At 39.5% G+C, this 16,091-nt stretch overlaps 2 pseudogenes across 2 annotated transcripts; one reads left to right on the top strand and one right to left on the bottom strand.

Moving 5' to 3' along the window:
* The first annotated feature begins 2,142 nt into the window (after nucleotides 1-2,142).
* On the top strand, nucleotides 2,143-15,677 carry LOC308242869 (guanylate-binding protein 6-like; annotated as a pseudogene). The gene is made up of 10 exons: nucleotides 2,143-2,347; nucleotides 3,011-3,138; nucleotides 5,826-5,935; nucleotides 6,141-6,336; nucleotides 10,136-10,403; nucleotides 11,749-12,022; nucleotides 12,736-12,948; nucleotides 13,885-13,987; nucleotides 14,305-14,498; nucleotides 15,450-15,677. The product of its transcript is annotated as a guanylate-binding protein 6-like (transcript).
* Nucleotides 4,187-4,342, bottom strand: LOC308242873 (ATP synthase subunit epsilon, mitochondrial-like; annotated as a pseudogene). Its single transcript has one exon. The product of its transcript is annotated as an ATP synthase subunit epsilon, mitochondrial-like (transcript).
* Nucleotides 15,678-16,091: the final 414 nt, after the last annotated feature.

The raw sequence follows: 16,091 nt of genomic DNA, 5'->3' as shown, positions 1-16,091 counted from the left end.
CTTCCCCTCCCCATCTCACACATTTCCCTGATGTCTGTGGGACACTGAAAAAACAGAGGGAAGATGATCCTTAACATACAATTTAAACATTAAAACATTCTTTATTGTATTAACTGTATTTAGTATTCCAAAGATTCTATAAAGTGGTATTTAGATGAAATACTTCATTCTCACATATTTTAATCAACTATTAAAAATATCTATAAGGTCTAAGCTGGGTTTTCATTCTGCAGTTTCCAAATGTTTAATCACTACCAAAAAATTACATCAATTATTGTTTTTAGGTTCAGTTGTTTTGCTGAGTTCTTTGTAAGAATGAAAAAAAAAAAAAAAACAATTCCTCAGCTATTTTTTTTTTAAAAAACTTCTGTAGACTAGCAACAGAAAAGTGGTAGGAGGAGAGGGAGCAAGGAGGAGTGAGAAGGACCTGGGAGCTTGTTCTGGGACACACTGACCTGAGGAGCTGTGGGACAGAAGTGCAAGTTCAACTTTCTTTTGCAAGCAACTTGGTCCTGAGCTTAAACCTCTTACTTTCTGATTCAGAATGGACTGAGGAATGGAGAGGTAGGGACACCTAGCCTGGACTGCAAGGTTCAGCTGCTGGCTTTAGCTTCCCCATTAGGAGCAGTGGTAGCTGTGAGGTGTCCATAACCAGGACAGCAGCAAGTGGAGCGGAAAAGAAGGGTGCATGGAGAGGTAAGAGATTAGGGAATGGAGTGGGGCCATGAGGCAGCTTCTCATGCATGAGCTCAATGTTCCTCATTATAATGTGCATTAGGATACACCTATGGCTTTTAATTCTGATTTCTCCATGAGATTCACCTCCTACACATTTTTTAATATTTTGTTTTTTAATTTAATTATTTTTTATCAAGAGCAGACTTGGCTCAGAGAGCTCTGGCTTGTCTTTGTTTATTGGGTGAAAAAAAAAAAAAAAAAAGGAAAGAAAGAAAGATGACCAGACACAGATGATCTGCATTATGATTGTGGCTTCATTTCCAGCTCCCAGTTATGCATCCTTAAAAGTTGGGTAAGGAGCATGCTGTCCCCTGGACAAGGCTATAATTCACTGCTCAGGCCGAAACTTGCTTAGGCCAACTCTCAGCTCAGCTTCATTCTTGATATGTTCTAAAAATTAGGACAGTCCAGCACAGCACTTCCTGGAATATAAGAAGTACTTTCTCCACCCTAACAAAGTCCTATGTCAGACATGTCCAGAAAATATGCACACCCCCTTGATATTTTCACATGGATATTTTTAACAGGACATGGAGAATGCAGAATTTGTGAGATCTTCTTGATATTCTTTATTGACAGTTTTATTAATATATGCCTTTTATTGATTTATAACATAAATCTATCTTTAAATTTTGATGCACACTTCATTTTGAAAAACAAAATAAATATCACATGACTCAGTTTCTCTAAACAGGGAATAACTGTTAAAATTTGTGGTCAAAAGGATTTTGAAGACTTCTAAAAAAGGAAAAAAATCAAAGGCTGTTTCTCTTCTGGAACCTCAAACTCCTTCAGTCCATTCAGTATCATAAATGGAGCCATAGATATTACATTTTATTGGTCCATCATATGTCAAACCAAATTGTCAGACTAAAACCTCAGATTGTGATGAATACTACTCATCACTAGTTCCATAGCTGTTCTCAACAACTAGGACCACGAGAGAGTGAGATGCATGAAACCTATGAATTCACAATTCTTGGCTCTGTCCCCAGGTTGTCCTAGTCCCAGGTCCTTCCTTAGCATCCACCTCACTATCCTGTTAGCCGCTGGTTAAGCCTTATGTTTGGGGAGAGGATGTTCACATGAGATGGCTTTGCTTCTCAGTGATGACCCTGGCATTGGGTAGAGCCACTTGACTGCATTATAATATGTAACTGCCCAGTGCAGCAATAACATTCAATCTGAGATCCTCACAGCATTGGGTACACTTTGGGACTTGCAGAGATTCACTGCAAGTGTAGAACCAAAAATAGATGAATTTTTCATTGCAGGGCTTGGCCTATGCTTACTGTGTCAGAAATAAAGTAAAACACGCACACTGTCTTAAGATGATGGGTGCTTTGCACAACTTTGCTTCAGAGAATAGAATTGTAAGCTTATTTCTACTGGGATGTTCTTCTAGGTTTGCAGGTTGCCATGGCATCTACACCCAACATGATGGCCCCCATTTGCCTGGTGGAAAACAACAATGAGCATCTGTCAGTGAATCAGGAAGCTCTAGAGATTCTTGGCCAGATTTCTCAGCCAGTGGTGGTCGTGGCCATTGTAGGACTGTATCGTACAGGCAAATCCTACTTGATGAATCGGCTTGCAGGACAGAATCACGGTAAGTGGTGTCTCAGGCAGAAGACAATTCTTTGACTCTAGGTATATCATAGTTTCTTAGTTTTCTTCACTAGTCACTTGAAGAAAGAGCTAAATTCCTTTCAATAAACCAACCTTCTAATTCGCACCACTAAATTATTACCTTAATGTATTCTATCACCATATACTATGTTTTACTCCTGTTAAGGAAAATCTATCCTACTAATGCATAGACTCCTTCTTTTACCTGAGTAAGCACTGGGGTGAAATTGTGCCTCCTCTCTCATAAAATGTTTTGCTTTCTCTGTCAAATAACCCCTCCCATACGCTCTGCCATGTTTTTATCACTTTGACTGGAAAACATATTATCTCAATTTTTTTCTCCCTTCTATCTACTTCTATTCACCTTTAGTGGACCATTCTTTTAAAGTGCCCTTATGATGGTCTTCAGTGACCTTTCTTATATCTGGTTCATTGTGAGCTCTTGCTGGGTATCATTCTCACAGTTAACATTCATCTCCTATTTGAAATAGATGACACACAAAGTAAAGCATTTTTTACAAAATAGAGAAAGCACCATCTTATATTCTGGGGTACTTCCATTCCAAAACATCTGACTGTGTAGCCCCTTGGCTGCTTAGATTATCTGTTGTCACTGTGGGTTGGGTCTCCCCTTCCTTTATAGGTTTCCCTCTGGGCTCTACGGTGCAGTCTCAAACCAAGGGCATCTGGATGTGGTGTGTACCTCACCCCTATAAGCCTGATTGCACTCTGGTCCTTCTAGACACCGAGGGCCTGGGCGATGTGGAAAAGGTAAGGCAGAGAGTCACAGATAAGTTGTTTTCATTCTGGATAGTCTCATAACGAACTCTCTAACTTAAATGCTTGATCTATTTGTGAAATCTAGAAATCCAACTATGTATCAGGCAAATGCTCGCTTGTTTGACTCTTATTTCTAGGTAAGGTGTCATGGTACATTGTGTAAATTTTTTTCTATTTCTAGGCACTCATGAATAATTTGATTCAATTTAGTAAACAATTGCTGAGCACCATATTCCCAGGACTCTAAGTTAGTACTGTAGATACTAGTGACCCATGTAAAAGCCCTGTCCTCAAAGAGTCTGCAGGCCTCTGGTGAAGTTCACCAAGCACTCACCAAGCATTCTGGAAGACCTGAGACACCTCTGAATGACATGGTTCTATAAAAGCATGTGTTTATCTTTCAACAAAATTTAAAATGAGTTTTTGATATTTTAGTTTTTTACTGAAGGGTAAAATGAATGATTTCTCCTTTTCTCCTTTTGTTTGAGACTTATTTGGAAATATTACCTACATTTTTACAACTTTCTATTTCTACTGAAAGATTTAGAAATTTTGTGTTTATTTTGTATATCAAACAGTCTTGCTGTCTAAATAACCTTTTGTTTGTCATAAGTACCACTTCTTATTATAATTATTTTTTTAAAAATTGGGCTTTGGAAGATAAATTAATGAATTAGCATTTCCCTCCAAGAATTCCCATGTATTTTCCACTTTTGCTCTAAGGAACAACTTTAGACAGTGTTTATAATAGAAAGAAAATTCTGTATTATGCCGTTATTTAGACCTGCTGTGTTTTATACAAACAAATTAACCCCTCCTTTAAGGTCCTTCATCTGGTTGCACTAGGCTCACTATCCAGCTTTAACTTCTTCCCCCACCCCCCCAAGGGAAGCAGGCTTCAGTTTATTGGCATTGTCAATCTATCAACAAGACAGGTGTTATTTTCCCTATGCAGTGAGATGGTTTTCAATCTGCCATAACCTGTGCCCACACATCTTCACCTTGAAAATGTAGCATTTCAAGCTTTAGTCAGGGTACATTATTCCTTCTTCACTTTCACAATTTAGACGCTGATGCCGAAGATCTTCTCGGCGCTTGCTTTGAATTCAGTTTTCAGTGCATCCCTCACTGTTTTTGCACTGATGTGGGAGTAGTGGATGTAGCTGAGTCCAGCCTGTCGTCAGTAGGCCACCATGATGCCGCGAGAGGGGGGATAGTTGGACTGAATCACGAGGACACCTCAATGTTGGCTCAGGGCTCAACCCAGCCCAACTTCAACTTCTTGACCTACCCTCTGTTCCAGTCAGATCAAACAACTCTCCTTTTATGAGAAGAGACCTCTGTATGCTGCCATGTCTACTTTTGCTTCTGTGGGTCTTCCCACCTGCAGGATACCTTCATTTATTCAAATTCACACTCTACCAAGTCTTTAATTTTCAGTCAAGATGCTGAGGAAGACTTCATGTTATGTAAACTATTCCAACTTTCATAGCTCTGGTCTTCCATAATGGACTTGTAAATTTTAATTTACTATTTTTTAAAAATTTATCTTTAATATTGAAAGTATTACAGATGTCTCCCTTCCTCTCTCCCATTGATGCTTTCTTCCCATTTCCATCCCCTCTGCAGGACTTCACTATACTATTGTCAGTGTGGATAAGTTGTGCATTCTGGCATACAAGTTCTTTAATTATCTCTTCCCTCGCTCCCTTAATTTACTATTATAGCTACAGGTTCCAATGTATATACATGTAATTATGATGTAAGCCTCCTGCAGTTATTATCCTTGTTATATTCATTGCTTTAGATGTTTGTTATGGCTTTGAAATAGTCACCTTGAAAGTAATATTTGTCATTTTAAGCTGCTTTTTAATTCTAACAACAGTGGAAATATTCAGTAGCTTCCCATAAACATTTCTTGAATATATCCCCAGTTATGTTAACTATGGAATATTTTATATAGTCTATGACCGACAAATATATGTAGAATAAATATGTGCTAACACTGTTCATTGAACCTAATAGCACACCAGGTGCTGCACTAAGTTATTTTATATGTTATTTTATTTCATCTGATTCAATAAAAAGAAAATTCTGTGATGACAGAATCCTTTTATATATGAAAGAATCACAGTCACAAGTAATGTTATTGTAATTGCTAAAGCTCATAGGCATATACTAGTGACCTGTCGTGCGAAATTGCCTGAGACCCGGGACCCCTTCTCTCTTTCACTCCTGGGCCATGGAACCACCCTGAGTCCTGGAGTGCTGCCCCGATACCCCACCTCTGGGCCCCGCTCAGCGTCCGCTGGGCCTCACCCTTGTGGCACATGCGGTGGACTCTGGAAACCCTGGCAGAAGCCATGCACAGCAGATGCCAAGACCCCTGTGCCCCTGTGGGGCCACAGGAACCCCGGTGGAAGCCGTGCAAAGCGGCCGCCAGCCCCGCCCCTGCTGCCTCACCCCCACTATGCGTGCTGCCATCTTGTGATGGTGGTACAGTGTGAGGGTCAATTTGCATATCACCTCTTTATTATATAGGATATGCTGGTCTTCAAACTTACTTATTTGCATGGTGAGTACATTACCTGAAATAAAAGGAAGGACTGTTAGACTTAGTGTCTGAATGAATTTCTATAGGATAAACCCCTGAATGTCTTGCCCTACTGTACTTCCAGGGCGACCCTAAGAATGACTCGTGGATCTTTGCCCTGGCCGTGCTTCTGTGTAGCAGCTTCATCTACAGCAGCCTGGGCACCATCAACCACCAGGCCCTGGAGCAGCTGCAGTATCCTTCCAGGAACTCAACCTCCATGTGTCATGGAGGCTATGGGAATGGAGATCCAGTCAGTTTCTCCTTCCCTCTTACTTAGTTGCCTTTGGTAGACCAAAAGGAACCAGAGTGAAAGAGAGTGTTAACAATACTCTTTCTTTTAATGAGAGAAATGTGGGAATTGTGGGTAGAAAGTTTATTTTCCTTAGCCAGGTCCTAGGTACGTGACAGAGCTGACAGAACTCATCAGGGCAAAGTCCTCCCCCACACCAGATGGAGTAGAAGATTCAGCAGAGTTTGTGAGTTTCTTTCCAGACTTATCTGGACCGTACGGGATTTCACCCTGGAGCTGAAGTTAAATGGCCACCCTATCACAGCAGATGAGTACCTGGAGAATGCCTTGAAGCTGATTCCAGGTAACAGAGCATGGCTGGGCGGTGGATGGTGCAATACAGGGTGGGAGGTACTAAACATCATGTCTGGAGTTGCATTTGTACTTGAGACTAGAAGTCTGCAGAAATGGTGCCTGGGAATGGCTTGAAAAGCTCTATGGACTGGAGTTTAAGTTCACATAAGAAAAGTAGGGCCTAAAGTAGAGTAAAACTATTCATAACCCATTTGTTCTTTACACATTGTAACTGAGAACCCAACTGTAACTTTAAAACAGCAGTGCTAAAACCTTCTAAAGAGCAGACACTTACGTTTATTATTTTAGCTCCTGCTTTTCTGTGTTGAGGAAAACAGCTGATCAAATACTTGTTTGGCATAAAATTACAATGAAAAGCCTATCTAATGAAAAAATATTTTTCATGTAATTAGACATGATTCTTCTGAAAGGGATATCTAACTTTCTAATGTCTTTATACATATGTTATCTGTAAATATTACTTTATGTTCTAATAAACTGAAAGAAGAATATTTTGTCTTTTCAATCTAATCATTTGGGATATTTTTGATAATTATCATAATATAATTTTAATTTCTATATCAGATTTTTATTTTTAAAACAATTTTATTTTTCAAGTAAAGTTTACACTCAATATCATTTTGTATTATTTTCTGGTGTATATCATAGTGGTTAGGTATCACATACTTTACAAAGTGATTGCCCCTATATTTCAAGTACCACCTGGCATTATGCATAATTATTACAATATTATTAAATATATTCCCTATGCTGTATTTTACATTGCCCTGACTATTTTGTAACTACCAACTTGTATTTGTACTTCAACTTTTTCACCCAGCGGTCCAACACCACTCCCCCCACCACACCCCCAACAGCTATTGTTTTTTTCTCTGTATCTGTTAGTCTGTTTCAATTTTGTTCTTTAGAATCCACATATAAGTTAAATCAAATGATATTTGTCTTTCTCTGTCTAACTTATTTCACTGAGAATAGTATTCTCTAGATTCATCCATGCTGTCTCAAATGGTATGATTTCATTCTTTTTTTATGACCAAGTAGTATTCCATTGTGTATATGTACCACCTCTTGTTTATCTACTTGTCTATTGTTGAGCACTTGGGTTAATTCCATATCTTGGATATCCTATATAATATCCTATATAATAAAGATGTAATATGCAAATTGACCATCACTCCAACACACACGATGGCCGCCTCCATGTGGTCAAAGATGGGTACCCCCATGTGGACACAAGATGGCTGCTACAAGATGGTCAGCAGGGGAAGGCAGTTGAGGGCGATCAGGCCATCAGGGAAGGGCAGTTGGGAGGGACCAGGCCTGCAAGGGAGGGCAGTTGGGGGTGACTGGGCTGGCAGAGGAGGGCAGTTGGGATCGACCAGTCCTGCAGGAGAGGACAGTAGGGGAGGACCAGGCCTGCAGGGGAGGGCAGTTAGGGGTGACTGGGCTGGCAGAGGAGGGCAGTTGGGATCGACCAGTCCTGCAGGAGAGGACAGTAGGGGAGGACCAGGCCTGCAGGTGAGGGCAGTTGAGGGGGACCAGGCCTGCAAGGGAGGGCAGTTGGGGCGATCAGGCCTGAAGGGAGGGCAGTTGGAGGTGACCAGGCCAGCAGGGGAGGGCAGTTAGGGACAATCAGGCTAGCAAGGGAGCAGTTAGGTGTCAATCAGGCTGGCAGGGGAGTGGTTAGGGGGTGATCAGGCTGGCAGGCAGAAGTGGTTAGGGGCAATAAAGCAGGCAAGAAGGCGAGTGGTTGGGAGCCAGCAGTCCTGGATTGTGAGAGGGATGACCTTGAGGGGTCCCAGATTGGAGAGGGTGCAGGCTGGGCTGAGGGACACACAACCCCCATGCACGAATTTTGTGCACCGGGCCACTAGTCATAAATAATGCTGTGTTGAATATAGGAGTCATATAGTCTTTTGAATTAGTGTTTTGGACTTCTTTGGATACATAACCTGAAGTGAAGTCACTGGGTCATAAGGCAGTTCTATTTTCAATTTTTTTGAGAAGCCTCCATATTCTTTCCCATAGTAGCTGTACTAATCTGCATTCCCATCAACAGTGCACAATGGTTCCCTTTTTCCCACATCCTCACCAACCCTTATTGCTTGTTGATTTATTAATGAGAGCCATTCAGACAGTCATGAGGTGATATCTCATTGTGGTTTTAACTTGCATTTCTCTGATAATTAGCAATGTTGAACATCTTTTCATATGTGTATTGGCCTTCATGTCTGAGATTTTACTATGTTTTATTCTAGTAGTTTTATGGTTTTGAGTCTTACATTTAAGTCTTTAATCTATTTTGAGCTTACTCTTGTATATGGTGTAAGAAGGTGGTGTAGTTTCACTTCTTTTGCACATATTTGTCCAATTTCCCAACACCATACACCGACTAGGCTGCCTTTACCCCATTGTATGTTGTTTTGCCTCCTTTGTCATCTATTAATTGATCATATTTACATGGGTTTATTTCTGGGAACTCTGTTGTGTTCAATTGATCCATATGTCTGTTTTTATTCCAGCACTATGCTGCTTAGATTACCACAGTATTGTATTATAGTTTGGTATCAGGTAGCATAATACTTCCAACTTTGTTCTTTCTCAGTATTTCTGTGGCTATTCGGGGTCTTTTATGCTTTCATATAAGTTTTTGGATTATTTTTTGTGGTGTTGTGAAAACACTTTTGGTATTTTGACAGGGATTGTGTTGACTCCATAGATTCCTTTGGGCATTATTTTAATTATGTTAATTCTATCTGTATCATAGTTTCTTTCCCCCCAATTTCTATGTATTTACCCTTGCTATAATTTCAAAATAATAAAAATATTTGAATGGGTTACATTTACATGGGCATGAAGGTATCTGATGAACCCTTGAAAGAAATACCACTTCTGATTTATACACTCTTGATTTCATGTTTCTATTTATGGTTTCTCAAAACAATGAGAAATGGGCTACACAGAGCAGCAAAGCTATCAAATAAAATATAGTTGTTTACCTTAAAGAGTTTTGAGATTAATGGTGATATCTTAAAATTACGTTTTAGCTACATTTACTCTTCACTCTTCAGAGGTTTTTATTTATTTATTTTTAAAATATATTTTATTGATTTTTTACAGAGAGGGAGAGGGATAGTTAGAAACATCAATGAGAGAAACATCGATCAGCTGCTTCCTGCACACCCGCTACTGGAGATGTGCCCACAACCAAGGTACATGCCCTTGACCAGAATTGAACCTGGGACCCTTTAGTCCACAGGCCGACACTCTATCCACTGAGCCAAACTGGTTAGGGCGAGGTTTTTAAAAGCTAATACTGTACACATTATTTTTGCATCTGAACAGTTTACCTTAAATAATCTGGTGTTATTTCTAACATTGCTTCATTCAGTTTTATTTGAACTTTTCATTTTGATCCACAGCTTCATTTCCCCATGGGATCAAGTAGATCATAAACTTACATTTGACCTGTGTTTCTGTTGTTCTTTCAGTAGCTAATTTAGACAATATGGACAATACTCTACCATTTTTAGGTCCTATTACAGCAACAGGTTATTGTTATTGTTTTTTAACCAGGTTTGTTCTCTTCCAATTTTTTTCCCCAGAGTTGTATCATTGGTAAACTTGATGTTAAAGAAGCATTTGGATATCTATGCTAAAGGAGCTGTAAACACAAGTTATACAGATAGAATAGGGCAAAGATACAAAAATTCCTGTCATAAAAATCTTTAGGTCCCTTCAGACTGTTCCTACAGTAATACCTGTTTTTATTTGTTTTAATCTTTCAGGCCTGAATCCCAAAGCTCAAATATCTAATCTCCCTAGAGAGTGCATCCAGCATTTCTTTCCAAAACGAAAGTGTTTTGTCTTTGACCGGCCAATAAATGACAAAGAACTCCTAGCCAATATTGAGAAGGTTGCAGACAACCAACTGGATCCTAACTTCAAGGAACAAACACAGAATTTCTGTTCTTACATCCTCACCCAGGTGAGGACCAAGACCCTCAGGGAGTCAATCACGGTCACTGGGAAACTTGAGTCTCCATTTCACATTTTGTGGGGCCTCATATTTGTTGAATATATTATAGGATGTGTTCTCTAGGATTTGTGTTTGATTCTACATAGAATTATGGGTCTACAGCTATTCATACTCCACGAAGACACATGTATACTTATCACACTTTTGGGTGTTTATAAATTCCTCTTCAAAATTACAACCATTGACAGCAAAATCTGTAGCATCCATACATATAAAAAGTGTTCTACTAATAATGAATCATTAACTGGGTATAAAAACAGAATACACTACTTCCTAAATTGAAGTTCTTTATAATGATTTGCAAGGAGAATACAAAAGATATTTTGGGAGTTTAGAGCAACTTACTAATGACTATTAGCCCATAAAGCTCTGAAAATTTACTGGCGCTGCATAATTAGGAAAAAAATAGAATCACATTTACCTTACCTCATCTGTCTACCTATGTAAATAATTTGCTTCTAAGATTTTTAATGGGAAATTATGTTTTCCAGATACCCTTTAGTATGTTTGATAAAGGAACATATTGAATTATGTTAGCCTTGTGGTCTAAAGAAACATAAAAATTAAGACTCAATGGAACAGTAGTGTTACTGGAGGAAATATGTTCTTCTGTGGTGTTGTGTGAAAGGAATTGCAGGGACCCTCCTGTAGGAGGAGTTTTAAGCAATAATGGCAAGATTTATTAAAGTGAAAGCAAAGTACACCCTCAGGGAGACAGAGAGCGGTCAGGCTAGAGGGCAGCTCCTGCCCTGAGGTATTTGTTAAGCTTCCCCATATATTTTTGGGTTTGGGAAAGAGCAGGCTGTCTTTAAAACTATCCAGTCTCTTTCCTGTATTCTTCAGGGCTTGTGCCCTTCCCCTATGCAATCTTTCCTGCAGATTTTCCCAGTTTTGCGCTCTCCCCCATTTATGGTCCGAATTTTGGATCCTATTGCACATGCTTCATAGTTCTGCTTGGTCATTTGGCTCCTATTGTGCAGGTACTTGGTAAAGAAATTCCCTCTGCGCCATTTTCTCCCATCCTGGTTAATTGGGTGGACTCCCCAGCGTGACTGTAAGGCTGTTTTTTTCCTACTTAATCAGGCTTTATCAGATGTCTGATTCCATTTGCTCTCTGGTCTCCTGTTAATATCTAGCTAACTGCATAGTCCAACAATAATAGAAGGAAGTAGTGTGTTTGTGTGTATGTGTATGTGTGTGTGTGTGTGTGTGTGTGTGTGCGCGCGCACGCGCATGCATGAGTGTTTCTGTGTGAGAGACAAAAAGACAGAGAGATTTAGAAATGTAGAGTCTGAATCATAGATCCCGTTGAGTGATAAATTGATATTTATCCCTTAAATTTCCTGGCTTACTAGGGCTAAGGACTCTGGTGGTGACTTATGTGGATGCCATCAACAGCGGAGCAGTGCCTTGTTTGGAGAATGCGGTTACAACTCTGGCCCAGCTTGAGAACTCAGGGGCTGTGCAGAAGGCAGCGGACCACTACAGCGAGCAGATGGCCCAGAGAGTGAGCTTCCCCACAGACACGCTGAAGGAGCTGTTGGACCAGCATGCAGCCTGTGAGAAGGAAGCCATTGCAATCTTCATGGAGCACTCCTTCAAGGATGACAACCAAGTGTTCCTGAAGAATCTTGTGGTAATATGTCTTAGTATTTATTTATACTTTGTGACTCTTCCCTTGAAAAATGAAGCCTAGAAGAGCTTTTTCTGACCCTAGTCTTCTTCTCTTACTCATGGATTTCGAGGGATACAGTTTAAAAACATTGCATACAGTTTAAAAACATTGCATTTTCGTTGCTCCCTCATCAAACTACCAAACCTCAAATTTTTTTATCCAAAAATTTCTAGGATCTCTGATGCATAATTAGCATAGACATCTTTCTGAACTGAATACTTGTATTGAATTCAAACCTGCCCTGAACACCCAAAAGTCATTCCTTGGCTAGTCACTCTCTTGAGGACACTCTCTCATTCCCATGAACCAAATTTTTCTTAACAGACCCTCATACCAGGCTGTTTTCAACTCCTATGGCTCCTTGTTGTATCATTGTGTCATTGAAGATGGAATTAACAAAAGTTACAGCTGCAGGCAGCCATAGAGCTAAGGTAATTCAACACCAACATTTTTGATGAAGGATCTGAGACCCAAGGTGGTTAGAAGCTTTTTCCTGCCTCACATGGAATTTTCAGGGTTGTGAGTAAAGGAAACATAGTAATTCCTGTTTTATTCCATGTCCTTCTCCAACAGAATGCTTTCTCATGAGGACCACAGCCAGACTACCAGATTCTTTGGATTTTTTCTTCTTTGTTCCTTTCTCCTGGTGACACCCCTCTATACTTCCCTTTCAGGAAATCATAAAGGATAAGCAGGATGGGTTCTTGCTGCAGAATGAAGATGCATCTGTTAAATACTGTCAGGAAAAACTTGAGCAGCTTTCCATGTCCCTAATGGAAGATATTTCAGCAGGCATTTTCTCTGTTCCTGGTGGTCACAAGCTCTACATGGAAACAAAGGAAAGGATTGAACGGGACTACTGGCAAGTGCCCAGGAAAGGAGTGAAGGTGAGGAATAAGGGGAGCATAGGGATCCTACAGATTAAAGTCAAGAGGGTCTCCTGGAAGTCAGAGAGCACAGCACCAGTTGTGGGTAATATCAGAACGTGGGGATATCAAGACTGTTTTAGCATTTAAGGTTATTTCATCTTTTTCTCCTGAAAAGAGTCATAATATCCATTATCGGAAATAAATATGGATTTCTGAAATCCATGAAAGAGAGAAGAGAAATAATCATTTTTCCATCCAACAAAATGACATTCAGTGTGTCAAAGGCAAACAATTTACAAGTTAAAATAAGAGTCTTTGTATTCAAGGCTGACAAAAGAGAAAAGGAAGTCAAACACGTACACAATTGCATATAGCGTTAAAATAATTATGAACCTGAGATAGTTGGCTACATAGGTGATAGTAACAAGTAATATTAAAATAATAATGATAATAATGCAATTAATATTTATTGAATTCTTATTGTTAAGACATAATATTGAGTTCTTTCCCGAGAATTTTAATTTTATCCTTCACGTTGCATTAAGAGGCATCTATACATTTTGTGAACATTTCACACATCTGAACTGAGAGGCAGAGATGGGTTAAAATGGCTTGCTTAAAGGTACAGCCAGCAAGTGGCAGAGGAGAACAGCAACACTAATTGGAGACATTTCTCCCTGGAAGGCAAATATACAAAAGCACCAGAGACAGTGGTTTTGCAGCACTGAACATGGTTCTCACTGTATGGAACACAGAGTGAAGAGAAGAAAGTAACACTGGGAGAGAGACTGTAGGGGGTATGAAGAGCCCCTGTTGCTCTAAGGAGCTTGGAAACTGTGTGGAGACATGATGCAGTTTTAATCAGGAAGGAAAAATTACATGGACATACTTCATTTTACAGCACTATTCTTCCCAGTGAAAATCAAAGTTCATTGTTCCTTCTTGTCTCCTCAGGCAAATGAGGTTCTCCAGAGGTTCCTGCAATCTCAGGCAGCAATAGAGAATTCCATCCTGCAGGCAGACAAAGCGCTCACAGATGGGGAAAAGGCCATGGCAGGTAAGGGGCAGGGCTGGGCTCACAATGGGTGGTAGGTACCTGCAGTGTCCTTTGACAGTTGTGAGAACAAAACCTCCTGAAACAAGGAGCTTTCTGTCCTTCTGTGGGACATACTCTCTAACTCTGAAAACACCAGGGCACCTCAGCCAGCCAGGGCCTTTCCCATCACACTCTGAAATGTGCTCTTGATGGTGTGACAAGGGAGCAATTCAGATTCTTCCACCTCCCCTTCCAGTTTGGTTTGTTCTCAGAGCTCAGGAGGGTAGAGATTAGTCCTCACTTAATTTTCCTCCCTCTCTCAAACCTCCCTGGGGCAGTGGAGCGGGCCAAGAAGGAGGCAGCTGAGAAGGAACAGGAGCTGATGAGACAGAAACTTCAGGAGCAGCAGCAGCAGATGGAGGCACAGAAGAGGAGTCTTGAGGAAAATATATTGCAACTGAAGGAGAAGCTGGAGAGGGAAAGAGAGAATATACTAAGAGAGCAGAATATGATGTTGGAGCATAAATTGAAGGTAAGTCCTGCCGTGGCCTCAGTAGTGCTCCGTGGTCATTGTCCTGGTACGTAGGGTGGGATGGAGAAGGTTACAGCAAGACCATCGAGGCAACACCAATGCCATTTACTACTTGTGATTTGCTAAAACCTTGAATCTTCCCCTTGTTCCCTTTCTTTGTAAAAAATATCTTTGAAATCTATTCTGTGCATACACTCTGGAGTGGTCAGGACAAGCATCTCATCTCTGAATACTTAGACAATATAAATTGGTTCTGAGGTGTGATTTTGGGTTATTTTAAAATGACTTATTTTGTCTGAATAAACAGCTATTTGAAACATGTATTTATTATGACCACCAACTGGTTTGCTTTACCAAGATCATTGCCTATTATCAGGAACCCTGCTACCACCCAAAGACTCTAAGGTAGATCTATGCTGAAAATAAGCTATCATAAATGTCCAGATTAAAAATACAGGGATATGACAGCTTCAAACTTGCTGCACTGTTCCCAGGTATGGCGAATCTAACCAAGTTATCATATGGCAAAGGAAGAATTCCTGATTGGCTAGCTATACGAGTTTATAATAAGTTTCTAGTGCAATGTATAATTTCCCATTATTTCTACATTTGGTTGGCCATACTATTCCAAGTGGAACTGAGAATTGGTACCAGCAAGCCAAGGTTACTTCTCAACTGATATTGTGATTGGCACACATTACATTTGTCCTCAGGCAGGCTTAGCATCCTAGCAAAACCCTATGGATATGTGAATATTTGTATGACTGTAAACTATGCTTTCTTTCAATGTTTAGGTCCAAGATAGGATCATTTCTTACTGCAAAATTATTCTTGATTGTGTAAGATAGAATAATTTAAGAGTGAAAGGAAAGAGTTATTAAATAGAAAATGAAATTCTTGAAAAACGTGGGAATTTAAGAAGTTTTACTTCCCTTCTCACTTCTTTTTAAGATTCAAGAAGATCTGCTTAGAGATGGATTTAGAAAGAAATCTGAAGAGATGAATGCAGAGATCAATCATTTGAAAAATACGATTGATACTACTCAAAATGATAATACTCCCTGGATTGCAAGAACCATAGATAGAATTGGCACTGAGCTCTCTTCGATATTGTGTGCTCCTGGTAAACTTATTGGTAATATTGTGAGAGGCCTTGGCTCACTGTTTAAAAAGAAATAATTCTCCTTTGAAAGAAATGATAGAATGTGGATATATGCTATGGCTTATTTTTAGTGTGTATTCTTTTCAATTTCATTCATCCAAGTCTTAAACAAAAAAAGGTGCCTACTAAAGAATATCAATGCCTAGTCCTCATTAGATAGAATGAATGCTCCTATGCTTTGATATAGCAGATTTACTTTATGAAATAAGCATGTTTAAATAAATATACTTACAAACAACTCATTGACTTATCACTTTAAATGACAAAATATTGGAAACTACAAAAATATTCATTTATATAAATTGTTAATATAATTAAACATGTGCACATGCTGGAATATTATGCAGCCAGTAAATAGAGAATTTAGTTCTATTTTTATAAATATACAACAATGTTGAAAATACATTGTAAAGTGAAAAAAGGAGGTACAC

Source organism: Plecotus auritus, assembly GCF_963455305.1.
Source record: "Plecotus auritus genome assembly, chromosome: 2".
Classification (NCBI taxonomy): Eukaryota; Metazoa; Chordata; class Mammalia; order Chiroptera; family Vespertilionidae; genus Plecotus; species Plecotus auritus.
Note: the sequence above shows the minus strand (reverse complement) of the source record. Positions and strands in the feature narration are given on the sequence as shown.